This window comes from Rattus norvegicus, chromosome 2 (assembly GCF_036323735.1).
Source record: "Rattus norvegicus strain BN/NHsdMcwi chromosome 2, GRCr8, whole genome shotgun sequence".
In the NCBI taxonomy this organism is placed as follows: Eukaryota; Metazoa; Chordata; class Mammalia; order Rodentia; family Muridae; genus Rattus; species Rattus norvegicus.
This window is the reverse complement of record NC_086020.1, coordinates 202,729,924-202,746,303: the sequence shown is the minus strand read 5'-3', so window position 1 is coordinate 202,746,303 and position 16,380 is coordinate 202,729,924.

The window sequence follows — 16,380 nt, the reverse complement described above, 5'->3', positions numbered from 1 at the left end:
TTAAATTCTCACAATGTAATTCCACCAAACTTTTAATTTTCATGGGTTTTAGAGCTGATTTATTCATTAATTAATACCTTGATCAAATTAAACAGATAGAAGATCCCAAATTAAGTCATTAAAATGTGTAATATAATAAAGACACTTAGAAAGCAAAACATTCAACTCTTAATGTTTCTATTTGGAACAAGTTATTCAAATATTGTGATATCAAATTATACATTTTGACATCTTTATAAAACTTTCATTCTTGGAGCTATTTTTTGTGTAAAATTTCTTAGATCAATGCATGGCGATTTTATCATTACTGTAATCATGGTCTTTATGAAAAGTGTTTTTATTTTATTAATTTTTTTATTTTTATTTTTTTATTAACTTGAGTATTTCTTATATACATTTCGAGTGTTATTCCCATTCCCGGTTTCCGGGCAAACATCCCCCTCCCCCCTCCCCTTCCTTATGGGTGTTCCCCTCCCAACCCTCCCCCCATTGCCGCCCTCCCCCCATAGACTAGTTCATTGGGGGTTCAGTCTTAGCAGGACCCAGGGCTTCCCCTTCCACTGGTGCTCTTACTAGGATATTCATTGCTACCTATGGGGTCAGAGTCCAGGGTCAGTCCATGTATAGTCTTTAGGTAGTGGCTTAGTCCATGGAAGCTCTGGTTGCTTGGCATTGTTGTACTTTTGGGGTCTCGAGCCCCTTCAAGCTCTTCCAGTTCTTTCTCTGATTCCTTCAATAGGGGACCTATTCTCAGTTCAGTGGTTTGCTGCTGGCATTCGCCTCTGTATTTGCTGTATTCTGGCTGTTTCTCTCAGGAGCGATCTACATCCGGCTCCTGTCGGTCTGCACTTCTTTGCTTCATCCATCTTGTCTAATTGGGTGGCTGTATATGTATGGGCCACATGTGGGGCAGGCTCTGAATGGGTGTTCCTTCAGTCTCTGTTTTAATCTTTGCCTCTCCCTTCCCTGCCAAGGGTATTCTTTTTCCTCATTTAAAGAAGGAGTGAAGCATTCACATTTTGATCATCCGTCTTGAGTTTCGTTTGTTCTAGGGATCTAGGGTAATTCAAGCATTTGGGCTAATAGCCACTTATCAATGAGTGCATACCATGTATGTCTTTCTGTGATTGGGTTAGCTCACTCAGGATGATATTTTCCAGTTCCAACCATTTGCCTACGAATTTCATAAACTCGTTGTTTTTGATAGCTGAGTAATATTCCATTGTGTAGATGTACCACATTTTCTGTATCCATTCCTCTGTTGAAGGGCATCTGGGTTCTTTCCATTTTCTGGCTATTATAAATAAGGCTGCGATGAACATAGTGGAGCACGTGTCTCTTTTATATGTTGAGGCATCTTTTGGGTATATGCCCAAGAGAGGTATAGCTGGATCCTCAGGCAGTTCAATGTCCAATTTTCTGAGGAACCTCCAGACTGATTTCCAGAATGGTTTTACCAGTCTGTAATCCCACCAACAATGGAGGAGTGTTCCTCTTTCTCCACATCCTCGCCAGCATCTGCTGTCACCTGAGTTTTTGATCTTAGCCAATCGCACTGGTGTGAGGTGAAATCTCAGGGTTGTTTTGATTTGCATTTCCCTTATGACTAAAGATGTTGAACATTTCTTTAGGTGTTTCTCAGCCATTCGGCATTCCTCAGCTGTGAATTCTTTGTTTAGCTCTGAACCCCATTTTTTAATAGGGTTATTTGTTTCCCTGCGGTCTAACTTCTTGAGTTCTTTGTATATTTTGGATATAAGGCCTCTATCTGTTGTAGGATTGGTAAAGATCTTTTCCCAATCTGTTGGTTGCCGTTTTGTCCTAACCACAGTGTCCTTTGCCTTACAGAAGCTTTGCAGTTTTATGAGATCCCATTTGTCGATTCTAGATCTTAGAGCATAAGCCATTGGTGTTTTGTTCAGGAAATTTTTTCCAGTGCCCATGTGTTCCAGATGCTTCCCTAGTTTTTCTTCTATTAGTTTGAGTGTGTCTGGTTTGATGTGGAGGTCCTTGATCCACTTGGACTTAAGCTTTGTACAGGGTGATAGGCATGGATCGATCTGCATTCTTCTACATGTTGCCCTCCAGTTGAACCAGCACCATTTGCTGAAAATGCTATCTTTTTTCCATTGGATGGTTTTGGCTCCTTTGTCAAAAATCAAGTGACCATATGTGTGTGGGTTCATTTCTGGGTCTTCAATTCTATTCCATTGGTCTATCTGTCTGTCTCTGTACCAATACCATGCAGTTTTTATCACCATTGCTCTGTAATACTGCTTGAGTTCAGGGATAGTGATTCCCCCTGAAGTCCTTTTATTGTTGAGGATAGCTTTAGCTATCCTGGGTTTTTTGTTATTCCAGATGAATTTGCAAATTGTTCTGTCTAACTCTTTGAAGAAATGGATTGGAATTTTGATGGGGATTGCATTGAATCTGTAGATTGCTTTTGGTAAAATGGCCATTTTTACTATATTAATCCTGCCAATCATTGAGCATGGGAGATCTTTCCATCTTCTGAGGTCTTCTTCAATTTCTTTCCTCAGTGTCTTGAAGTTCTTATTGTACAGATCTTTTACTTGCTTGGTTAAAGTCACACCGAGGTACTTTATATTATTTGGGTCTGTTATGAAGGGTGTGGTTTCCCTAATTTCTTTCTCGGCTTGTTTCTCTTTTGTATAGAGGAAGGCAACTGATTTATTTGAGTTAATTTTATACCCAGCCACTTTGCTGAGGTTGTTTATCAGCTTTAGTAGTTCTCTGGTGGAACTTTTAGGATCACTTAAATATACTATCATGTCATCTGCAAATAGTGATATTTTGACCTCTTCTTTTCCGATCTGTATCCCTTTGATCTCCTTTTGTTGTCTGATTGCTCTGGCTAGAACTTCAAGAACTATATTGAATAAGTAGGGAGAGAGTGGGCAGCCTTGTCTAGTCCCTGATTTTAGTGGGATTGCTTCAAGTTTCTCTCCATTTAGTTTAATGTTAGCAACTGGTTTGCTGTATATGGCTTTTACTATGTTTAGGTATGGGCCTTGAATTCCTATTCTTTCCAGGACTTTTATCATGAAGGGGTGTTGAATTTTGTCAAATGCTTTCTCAGCATCTAATGAAATGATCATGTGGTTCTGTTCTTTCAGTTTGTTTATATAATGGATCACGTTGATGGTTTTCCGTATATTAAACCATCCCTGCATGCCTGGGATGAAGCCTACTTGGTCATGGTGGATGATTGTTTTGATGTGCTCTTGAATTCGGTTTGCCCGAATTTTATTGAGTATTTTTGCGTCGATATTCATAAGGGAAATTGGTCTGAAGTTCTCTTTCTTTGTTGTGTCTTTGTGTAGTTTAGGTATAAGAGTAATTGTGGCTTCGTAGAAGGAATTCGGTAGTGCTCCATCTGTTTCAATTTTGTGGAATAGTTTGGATAATATTGGTATGAGGTCTTCTATGAAGGTTTGATAGAATTCTGCACTAAACCCGTCTGGACCTGGGCTCTTTTTGGTTGGGAGACCTTTGATGACTGCTTCTATTTCCTTAGGAGGTATGGGGTTGTTTAACTGGTTTATCTGTTCCTGATTTAACTTCGATACCTGGTATCTGTCTAGGAAATTGTCCATTTCCTGAAGATTTTCAAATTTTGTTGAATATAGGTTTTTATAGTAAGATCTGATGATTTTTTGAATTTCCTCCGAATCTGTAGTTATGTCTCCCTTTTCATTTCTGATTTTGTTAATTTGGACACACTCTCTGTGTCCTCTCGTTAGTCTGGCTAAGGGTTTATCTATCTTGTTGATTTTCTCAAAGAACCAACTTTTGGTTCTGTTGATTCTTTCTATGGTCCTTTTTGTTTCTACTTGGTTGATTTCAGCTCTGAGTTTGATTATTTCCTGCCTTCTACTCCTCCTGGGTGTATTTGCTTCTTTTTGTTCTAGAGCTTTTAGGTGTGCTGTCAAGCTGCTGACATATGCTCTTTCCTGTTTCTTTCTGCAGGCACTCAGCGCTATGAGTTTTCCTCTTAGCACAGCTTTCATTGTGTCCCATAAGTTTGAGTATGTTGTATCTTCATTTTCATTAAATTCTAAAAAGTTTTTAATTTCTTTCTTTATTTCTTCCTTGACCAGGTTATCATTGAGTAGAGCATTGTTCAATTTCCACGTATATGTGGGCATTCTTCCCTTATTGTTATTGAAGACCAGTTTTAGGCCGTGGTGGTCCGATAGCACGCATGGGATTATTTCTATCTTTCTGTACCTGTTGAGGCCCGTTTTTTGACCAATTATATGGTCAATTTTGGAGAAAGTACCATGAGGAGCTGAGAAGAAGGTATATCCTTTTGCTTTAGGATAGAATGTTCTATAAATATCCGTTAAGTCCATTTGGCTCATGACTTCTCTTAGTCTGTCTACATGACTGTTTAATTTCTGTTTCCATGATCTGTCCATTGATGAGAGTGGGGTGTTGAAATCTCCCACTATTATTGTGTGACGTGCAATGTGTGTTTTGAGCTTTAGTAAGGTTTCTTTTACGTATGTAGGTGCCCTTGTATTTGGGGCATAGATATTTAGGATTGAGAGTTCATCTTGGTTGATTTTTCCTTTGATGAATATGAAGTGTCCTTCCTTATATTTTTTGATGACTTTTAGTTGGAAATTGATTTTATTTGATATTAGAATGGCTACTCCAGCTTGCTTCTTCTGACCATTTGCTTGGAAAGTTGTTTTCCAGCCTTTCACTCTGAGGTAGTGTCTGTCTTTGTCTCTGAGGTGTGTTTCCTGTAGGCAGCAGAATGCAGGGTCCTCGTTGCGTATCCAGTTTGTTAATCTATGTCTTTTTATTGGGGAGTTGAGGCCATTGATATTGAGAGATATTAAGGAATAGTGATTATTGCTTCCCGTTATATTCATATTTGGATGTGAGGTTATGTTTGTGTGCTTTCATTCTCTTTGTTTTGTTGCCAAGACGATTAGTTTCTTGCTTCTTCTAGGGTATAGCTTGCCTCCTTATGTTGGGCTTTACCATTTATTATCCTTTGTAGTGCTGGATTTGTAGAAAGATATTGTGTAAATTTGGTTTTGTCATGGAATATCTTGGTTTCTCCATCAATGTTAATTGAGAGTTTTGCTGGATACAGTAACCTAGGCTGGCATTTGTGTTCTCTTAGGGTCTGTATAACATCAGTCCAGGATCTTCTGGCCTTCATAGTTTCTGGCAAGAAGTCTGGTGTGATTCTGATAGGTCTCCCTTTATATGTTACTTGACCTTTTTCCCTTACTGCTTTTAATATTCTTTCTTTATTTTGTGCGTTTGGTGTTTTGACAATTATGTGACAGGAGGTGTTTCTTTTCTGGTCCAATCTATTTGGAGTTCTGTAGGCTTCTTGTATGTCTATGGGTATCTCTTTTTTTAGGTTAGGGAAGTTTTCTTCTATGATTTTATTGAAGATATTTACTGGTCCTTTGAGCTGGGAGTCTTCACTCTCTTCTATACCTATTATCCTTAGGTTTGATCTTCTCATTGAGTCCTGGATTTCCTGTATGTTTTGGACCAGTAGCTTTTTCCGCTTTACATTATCTTTGACAGTTGAGTCAATGATTTCTATGGAATCTTCTGCTCCTGAGATTCTCTCTTCCATCTCTTGTATTCTGTTGGTGAAGCTTGTATCTACAGCTCCTTGTCTCTTCTTTTGGTTTTCTATATCCAGGGTTGTTTCCATGTGTTCTTTCTTGATTGCTTCTATTTCCATTTTTAATTCCTTCAACTGTTTGATTGTGTTTTCCTGGAATTCGTTCAGGGATTTTTGCGATTCCTCTCTGTAGGCTTTTACTTGTTTATTAATGTTTTCCTGTGCTTCCCTAAGTGTGTTCATGTCTTTCTTGAAGTCCTCCAGCATCATGATCAAATATGATTTTGAAACTAGATCTTGCTTTTCTGGTGTGTTTGGATATTCCATGTTTGTTTTGGTGGGAGAATTGGGCTCCGATGATGGCATGTAGTCTTGGTTTCTGTTGCTTGGATTCCTGCGCTTGCCTCTCGCCATCAGATTATCTCTAGTGTTACTTTGTTCTGCTATTTCTGACAGTGGCTAGACTGTCCTATAAGCCTGTGTGTCAGGAGTGCTGTAGACCTGTTTTCCTCTCTTTCAGTCAGTTATGGGGACTGAGCAGAGTGTTCTGCTTTCGGGTGTGTAGTTTTTCCTCTGTACAGGTCTTCAGCTGTTCCTGTGGGCCTGTGTCTTGAGTTCACCAGGCAGCTTTCTTGCAGCAGAAAATTTGGTCTTACCTGTGGTCCCGAGGCTCAGGTTTGCTCGTGGGGTGCTGCCCAGGGGCTCTCTGCAGCGGCAGCAACCAGGAAGACCTGTGCCGCCCCTTCAGGGAGCTTCAGTGCACCAGGGTTCCAGATGGTCTTTGGCTTTTTCCTCTGGCGTCTGAGATGTGTGTGCAGGGAGCAGTCTCTTCTGGTTTCCCAGGCTTGTCTGCCTCTCTGAATGTTTAGCACTCCCTCCCACGGGATTTGGGTGCAGAGAACTGTTTATCCGGTCTGTTTCCTTCAGTGTCCAGTGGTGTCTCTGGCAGGGGTCCTGCCGCTCCTGGGCCCTCCCCCACGGGAGCCCAGAGGCCTTATACAGTTTCCTCTTGGGCCAGGGATGTGGGCAGGGGTGAGCAGTGTTGGTGGTCTCTTCTGCTCTGCAGCCTCAGGAGTGCCCACCTGACCAGGGGGTTGGGTCTCTCTCTCGCCGGGTCTGGGAGCAGAGAGCTGCTGTGGGCCGGGATCCGCGGGTGTGGGACTTCCGGTAAACACAGAACGTGCCCGGTCCTAGAGAAATTCTGCTTCCGTGTCCCAAGCTCACCAGGCAGCTTTCTTGCAGCAGAAAATTTGGTCTTACCTGTTGTCCCGAGGCTCAGGTTCGCTCGTGGGGTGCTGCCCAGGGGCTCTCTGCAGCGGCAGCAACCAGGAGGACCTGTGCCGCCCCTATTTTATTAATTTTTATCAACTACAATAGACCAGTTCTCCTTTTCATAGGGTTGTTCTTCTACTCTGGGGCAAATTTGTCTTACTGTGGCCTCTAGTGTGCCTATTACTCATAGTGGGTCAGTATGACACTGTGACGGATGCAAAATGTCCCAGATCTCTTAGTGCTAAAAATGATGGCAGTCATAAGATATACTAGAACTCTGAAGAATTGGTTCATGGAATGTGTGTTTTACTGTGCTTTTTGTAGGAGACATGTCTCATTCTCTGTTTTGGTAATAATAAATAACAGAATGAAATATGTTTAAAGAAACATTCTTACATCCAAGACAACATAACCTCTCCTGTCCTTTATAATGGAGCCTACTAACCATTTTAGCTTGTGAAATTTCTGTCCGTTACTCAAGATTCATCGATTTCTTTCAGGGGCTTCATTTACAAATTATAATAAATTTAAATCTCTGCAGTATTCACGTCCTTACTAATTTATGTCACAGGTTTAGTATGTAGCATGTCTTCTACTCACCCTTGATAGTATAATAATCCACATTTCCTTTTGTACTATGAGATCTCTTCCCCTCAATTTCAAGGAATCAATTAAAGACTTGTGACAAAGGAAGAGAGGTAGGAGTTATGCAAATCAATATTAGAGTTATACAAAATACTCAGAAAGAACATTGCAATGATTTAAATATGAATTAGAAAAATGAAGTATATTTTATGTCCTATTGGATCTAGAGTAATTTATACTTTGGGCATAAAATGGTCATAACCACCAATTATATGTTCTAGGTATCTGTGTTTTACTCATTCAAAATGCATGTTCTTTTTTAGTTACTATAGGAATTGCAACATATTTCTCTGTGTAAGAGCTGTATGATAATTTATGACATACTTTCAACCCAATACAGAATCTTATTAAGAGATTTATGCACTTTTGTCAATGGATAATAAAAGTTATTTCTGTTCAGACACTAAGCAAGAGTTCATGTGTTTGAATATGAGAATGACTGTCTTCATCTTGGCCATCGTCTTATTCCCCTTCAAATAGGACTGTGGAGTTCCTTTATAAGCTGACTGTCAATTACCTCGCCTATGTGTTTGCATTTGTTTCCCTCATTGTATATGTATATGAGTCAAAATCACACTACTTCCACTGCAATACCTCACTTCACAGGATTATATAGCAATATGTATCTCCTAGAATTTGCCTTCATTTAAGAATGCTATCAAATGCATTATTATCAGCTAGTAATGTTCTGATTAAATTTTCAGTCTTTAGATTTATTTAGAATGTATAGCATTCTGAGCATGTTAATTGTAGGTGTTTCTCTTCTCAGTTAATTTTTCCACAGCTTTGTAAACTTAAAAATAAGATAAATAATCATACTGTAAAATATAACACATAGCAATTAATGGGTTGTAAATGTAAAGTTCCTTCATATATCCAGCCCACTGTTGTAAATTTTCAAATCTCTTACTTTTAAATCACTATGTCTGCTCTCCAAGTTCATGGGTCTCCATCCACATATAACACGTCCCATTCCTTTCTCCTGTTTCAGATAAGAGTCTAATTAGTTAATTTTAATAGCGTCCAGAATATTTTGCTGATATTTAAGCCATGAAACTTGATAGCAATCGCTGAAATCACTGAAATACTTTCTAGCAGTTTTGATTTTCAATGTTTATGTACTCGATCCGGATGTGGTCAAGAGTGCAGAGGAAGAATTGAAACATGCATGGCCATGATGGATATACACTGAACCAAGATGGTGAGCTTCATGCATATTTACCATGGACTAATCATCCGATAAGGCTTGCACTGTAAAGCCACTCTCTTGAAAAATTTAGGAGTCTGTGAGTTGAAAAATTCGAAAGAAATGGACACCCAATTCTAGTGATGAGAGTTAAATGAAAAAGTCTTTCTTGTACACACATCTGTATATTACATCCTTGCTTTAACCACCATTTGAACTAAATGTTTTGTGGAAATATTTATCTTGCATAGTTACTCTTGTGCTCATTAGGTAAGAAAGGTGAAAAGCTTTCAAGGACAATATGATTGCCTAGAGAGTTCACAGAGCAACCTGAGCTCTATATACAAATGGCCTAGTTTACAAGTGCACATATGGCTGACAAGAAAGATTGGGCATAAAAATTATAAAAATCAGAAAAGCAAGTCACTTTCTGCAAGATACTATCTTCCAGACATGAGTATAAGTATATATATATATACGTGTTTGTTCAATCAGATAATGTTAATAAAATAAAGTAATTAATTTGAGAATTGGTTGGAGGAACACAAGGTAGAGAACAGTAAATACAGCACACACATCAAATAGTCACAAAACTAAAAACAGCAAATTAATATAAATTAGAAAATTAAATATTTTACTGCTTTAGAATTTTATAAAAAAAACTCATACTTATTTTTTGCTAATAAGATGTTTTGGCAATTTTTTAAGATATTGATTTTTACAACCTTGATAAAACTCAATAAGCAAGAATACTTATTGATGGCTAAGTATTTTCTATTATTATGGCATTTATATACCACTATGTATAAATCACAGGATCATATCACTAAGAACAAAATAAACACACATTTTATACTTTCAAACACATTTTATTTTCTAAACCTGAATAATGCCTCAGCATATGTATGTAGTTTATTAAGTCCTTTTTAAGATCAATGTTAAATATACAAGAGACACGTGCTCCACTATGTTCATCGCAACCTGATTTATAATAGCCAGAAACTGGAAAGAACCCAGATGCCCTTCAACAGAGGAATGGATACAGAAAATGTGGTACATCTACACAATGGAATATTACTCAGCTATCCAAAACAACGAGTTTATGAAATTCGTAGGCAAATGGTTGGAACTGGAAAATATCATCCTGAGTGAGCTAACCCAATCACAGAAAGACATACATGGTATGCACTCATTGATAAGTGGCTATTAGCCCAAATGCTTGAATTACCCTAGATCCCTAGAACAAACGAAACTCAAGACGGATGATCAAAATGTGAATGCTTCACTCCTTCTTTAAATGAGGAAAAAGAATACCCTTGGCAGGGAAGGGAGAGGCAAAGATTAAAACAGAGAGTGAAGGAACACCCATTCAGAGCCTGCCACACATGTGGCCCATACATATACAGCCACCCAATTAGACAAGATGGATGAAGCAAAGAAGTGCAGACCGACAGGAGCCGGATGTAGATCGCTCCTGAGAGACACAGCCAGAATACAGCAAATACAGAGGCGAATGCCAGCAGCAAACCACTGAACTGAGAATAGGACCCCCGTTGAAGGAATCAGAGAAAGAACTGGAAGAGCTTGAAGGGGCTCGAGACCCCAAAAGTACAACAATGCCAAGCAACCAGAGCTTCCAGGGACTAAGCCACTACCTAAAGACTATACATGGACTGACCCTGGACTCTGACCCCATAGGTAGCAATGAATATCCTAGTAAGAGCACCAGTGGAAGGGGAAGCCCTGGGTCCTGCTAAGACTGAACCCCCAGTGAACTAGACTATGGGGGGAGGGTGGCAATGGGGGGAGGGTTGGGAGGGGAACACCCATAAGGAAGGGGAGAGGGAAGGGGGATGTTTGCCCGGAAACCGGGAAAGGGAATAACACTTGAAATGTATATAAGAAATACTCAAGTTAATAAAAAAAAAAAAAGATCAATGTTAAAAAGAGTATTCACTCATATATGTGAGTAAATATATCTACACTACATATTAATTTAGTATTAATATTGTATATTATACATATGTATAATAGAATATATTTATACCATATATTAATTCCAAAAATGAAATACATATAAGTTCAGTCAGATTACAGTCAATATAAGCAAATTTAGTATGACAATATAAAATTTTTTTCTAAATGCATTTTCTCAGCTTTGTATTCATCACACAGTGTACTCCTGGCTGAGCAACCATGTATTTAAAATTTTGCAGTGGCTGTACTTTCACATTTGGTATTATATTATGCTGACACTTTTTAAAATATAATTATATATTTATTGTATTATTTCATGTATAAGTACCTTGTTTACAGCAGTCTCAAATCCTTGTCACGTTCTCTCCTCTTCCAAATTCATTATCTTTTAATATAATTTTTATAATTATATATATAGATGTCTATAAATATATTAAGATATTATGTATAGCACAAAATATGTAAAATGTACTGAGAAATGTATTGTTGCTCATATGTACCTGTCAGTGGTGGATTGCGGTCATTTTCTCTGTTGTTCAAAGTTTCTTTGATGAGTTATGGAAGCCACAGCTTTCCTGTGAAGGTAACTTATTTTGAATAAAGTTAGATTTTATATCAGTACAGGAACATGGCTAGAGTGGGTTTTCCTCTTGTATTTCTGACCACTTCAATTACGGTTAGATGGCTAGTTTTACAGCACCAGCCATGACTAATGTCGAGAAGTAGACAGATGTTGGTTAACCCTAAATTAACGTGCAACTGTTAGAACACTAGGGGCATCTTGCCAATCACTCACTATCGCACTTCTTAGACCTTGGATCTGGGTAGGAATATGGATTAATTATCCTCTCTTTGGAGATTTCATAGCATTTTTCAAGAATATGAGAGTTAATTCTCAAGGAGGAAGCTTTCTGGCTATTTTAATCTGGACTCCACTAAATCCTATGTTGGAAGTAAGTGGTGCCATCAACAATAGGGTTTTGTTTTCAATTTCTAGAGCTAATCAACAGTAATGGCAATAGGTTATATTACTTTCAAATCTCTTGAATCAGCAACTTGAAGGCAGATTTTACAGGTTTGCCATGTGGGTTTTAATTAGATAGTCTGTGTACGCCACTTGGTGTCAGAATTATCTGCCAGGTGGCATAACTCCATTTAAATTATATATAGCATTATATATGCAATTTTAAATGAATTTACAAATGTTTCCTCGTGAGTTTTTCAAACACCTTTATTGTTATTTATATGCTGATTATGAACTACCCTGGAATGATGAACACTGATGATGTCTTTTGGCTTATAGTTTTCCAGCTTCATCAACAGAGAAGAATTTTTTTTTGTTATCTTTATCTATTGGACCTGATCAGATTATATCCCTAATGACTTGTACAATGACTTTTTGTAGGCTTATTTGTAATTCCAACTGGAAAGATGTAGGTAGAATTGGCTAAATTGATAATAGTAATAAAGATTATAATGATGGTAAGACTGTAGAAAGAAAATAGTTTTCCATAGAAATTTAAATTGTGCAGATGATAATAAATAACACTGAAGAAAAGGCTGAAGTCAATTTTAGAGTCATGTTAATTCTAAAGTGAACACCTTATTGGCAATGAATAAAAATTAAGGACTCAATTCACCATAGTTAGAGCATAATTTAAGTTAGATTGAAGTAAACCCATAGTAAAATACCTCAAATCTAGCTTCAAAATGACTTTTCTAAAACAAGTACAGAAGGCGTCTTAATATAATTTCTCTGTTTAAAAGTATGTTTAGGTGCTTCGTAGCCATTTTGTATTCCTCGGTTGAGAATTATTGGTTTTGCTCTGTACCCCACTTTTAAATAAGGTTATTTGATTCTCTGTAGTCTAACTTCTTGAGTTCAAACAAAATACACACAGGAGGAAGTAAGGAGAAAAAGTGTGGAGCAAGACTGTAGGAAAAGCAATCCAGAGATTGCCCCACCTAGGGATTCATCCCATATACAGACATCAAACCCACACACTATTGTGGATGCCAAAGAGTGCTTCCTGACAGGACCCTGATATAGCTGTCTGCTGAGAGGCTCTGGCAGAGCCTGACAAGTACAGAGGCGGATGCTTGCAGCCAAACATTGGACTAAGAACAGGATTCCCAACCGAGGTGTTAGAGAAAGGACTGAAGGAGCTGAAAGGGTTTGCAAGCTCATAGGAAGAACTACAATATCAACCAACCACACAACCCCCAGAGCTCCCAGGGACTAAAGCACCAACCAAAGTGTACACTTGGAGCAACCCATCTCCAGCTGCATACCTAGCAGAGGATGGCCTTGTAGGACACCCATGAGAGGAGAGGCCCATGGTCCTGTCAAGGCTCAATGCCCCAGTGTAGGGGAATACTAGGGCAGGAAGGCAAAGGAAGTGGGTGGGTGGGTGGGGAAGCACCCTCACAGATGCAGGGGGATGAGTGATGGGATAGGGTATTTTGGGAGGGCAAACTGGGAAAGCGAATAACATTTGAAATGTAAATAAAGAAAATATCCAGTAAAGGAAAAGAAAATAAAGTATGTTTAGGGAATCTGAAAAAGATAAAATAAAGCAACAGATCTTTTAGAAATATGTTTAGTTATAAACATTGTAAAAGCCAATTTTATTTACAAGATGTAATTGTCATCTCTGAGGATTACTGCTAAATAAACTCATCCTTCCTAGTTCTTTCTGAACTCTGGTTGGTTCTACTCAGCTGCTCTAACTCAAACTCCTCTTTAAGTTGATTGATTCAAACTGGCTTCTCTGTATTCTCACTGAATTGATCTTCTTGGCTAACTCTGGCAGTTCATTCTAATCTTCTGGTTCCTTGTCATTTGCTGGATCCTTTCTTCATCTGCAACCTGTCACTGTGAGACTATGCCAAACAAATTGCGGTCTTGCTCCTCCCCCTCTCCATGTGTGTGTGTGTGTGTGTGTGTGTGTGTGTGTGTGTGTGTGTGTGTATGTGTGGTGTGTGCGTGTTTGTTTATATGTATATATATACATATATACATATGTGTGTATGTATGTATGTATGTATGTATGTATGTATGTATGTATATGCACTTCTCTTTTGATTCACTTCTCTATTCCGTCTTTTCTCATCCTATATCTATGGTTCATTCCTTCAAATATTCTTCTGATTCATCATTCTGTCTGCCCCTCCATTAGCCATCATTTTCAAGCATGATTGATTTCTTTTTGAACTAATCTTACCCTCACTGTTAGGGATTAAAGGTGTGTACTAAGGGTGTGTCCATATTCCAGGTAGATCATTCTGTAATCCAGGGCATGTTTTCCTTCTGGACCGATCATAAAGTCCTAGAAAGTCTTTGGATGTTCCTTGCCAGAACAGCTACTTTGCTAGATTAAAATTCATGCCCACAATGCTAATTTAAGTAGAAAACATATTTGAAGTAACTTTTTCAAATATGTCATTTCTTTAAAATATAACTAATACTAAGTATTAAATTATATCTTTTACGAATGTTATTCCACTTACATCCTACAGAAAATTTAACTTCAAATGACATTATTTATTATAAAGAGAATAACAGTAATAATTTCCCCACCAGTATAAAAAATAATATTGAAAATATCTCATATTTCTGTTTGGATATAAAACTGTTATCTAGAGACATTTGGGATTTATTTTTAGCATAACTCAATTTTCTACATCTTTATATTTTCTTACAAAACTAATATTGTCAAGAGCTATTTCAGAATCTGAATGACTGAAAATCATATAAAGTAATGCCTATGTTTAAACTGTGTATTTACTACAGAGACATTATATTAAAATAATTTTGTCTATCTTACATTTCCTCTTCTTAGTACTCAGAATATCCTTATATTTTAGATATAGATTTCCCTTTCATTCATTCTTAATGTTTGAAACTGTTACTTATAGCTAGTCATGTTAACAAACTTGTACATATAATTTTAAAATGCATGTTTTCTAGGCCTGAAACTAAGTGATACAAAATTCAATTAAAACCATGAAGTACAAAAGGATTATACTTTTCAGACAATGCAAAATGTCAAAAATGCCCACACGTGAATGATGTGAATAAGAACTTTGTTTTCATATTTTAAAAGAAATGTGATGATTATTGTGAATTTCAACATGACTAAATCCAACACTTGGAAGACATGTCTCTAGTTTTGAAGAATTTTCTTGTATACATTGAATTTATGTAGAAGGTCTATTTGACTATGTACATAAGTATTCCCTTTGCTATGCAGTATATATACTATTTTACTATATAGTACAAGATATATAAATTACAGTACAAGCATTATACTATGCAATACAAGATATATAAAGCAAGCAAAACTTTGAGAAACGTCTTATGTTCTTTGTCTTTTACTGTGGCTTGAAGGGAATGGAGGAAACCCTGAATAATTGAAATATTGAGTGAATGGATATTTGGACATGGGCTCTGCCTCAGGAGCAGTTGCTAAACCATTAATCATATGGCTTAGGATCTAGAATAAAATGCCATTTTTTTCTTGTGATTTTTGAGTATGAGCATTTATGGATTACTTTTTTTAAGTTTTTCTCATTTTTTACAGTATGTTTTTCATTGGATATTTTATGCATTTACATTTCAAATGTTATCTCTGTTCCTGGTTTCCTCTCTGGAACCCTCTTCTCCCCTCTCCCCCCGTTTCTATGAGGATGCTCCCCCTCTTACACACCCACTCCCACCTCAACATCCTGGCATTCCCCTACACTGGGGAAATGAGACTTCACAGGGCCAAAGGCTTCTCCTCCTATTGATGCCAGACAATGTCATTCTCTGATGCATATGTGGCTGGAGCCATGTGTTTATGGATTATTGATTTGTCTGTGGAAAGACTAGTAATTGCATTTGTCTCTTTCTGGACATTTATACATTTAGCTAGTAATCATCTTTAACTGTAGTCACAGGAATTCTGTGTTCCTCTTGTCAGCCAATGAGGTCTGCATTTATGTGGTTTGGTGATAGATACATGTTAATGTAAACATTCAGACTTGTAAAATAAAACTCTAAAAGACAAAAGAAACAACTGGATAGTGAGATCTCAACCCAAGGCTCAGAGAACTTTGCTGAAGCAGGCCAGCCAGAAATACTTTAAGAGCCAAAGTTAGTGATGGCGTCAAGGGGAGAGTGTATTCCAGATACTGTGTGGCAGATACATATTAACTCAGATGCTACGGTAGCAGACACAAGATCTCTGGGTGTGTAAATGAACTGAGCTCCAGGATAGAGGAAAAATTGGACAATGCAATCCATCGGTAGAGAGTTGCTACTAGTATTTGACAGCTGATAGAGAAGGAGTATAAGATTTTCTCCTGGTGTGACCACTGGTAATCTGACCACACAACACGTCTTCCCTTGATTGTACAGAGATTTAATTCTGGTCTTCAGCATAAGGAAAGTCCACCAAAAACAAAACAAAACAACAACAAAATACATGACCTTTTTACTTTTCAGTTTCTCTGTGTCAGACATCTCAAACAAAGTGTATTATTTACTTTTTTTTCACAGTTGTGTGTGTTTACTAAGCAATTGAATTTTCCCTTTATATCTTCTTCCTACTTCTACAGAATTCTTTCTTCCCCAGTTACTATTGTACCTTCATGTCATTAAAAAGAAAGTGTCCCAATGTGTTCAGTTAGG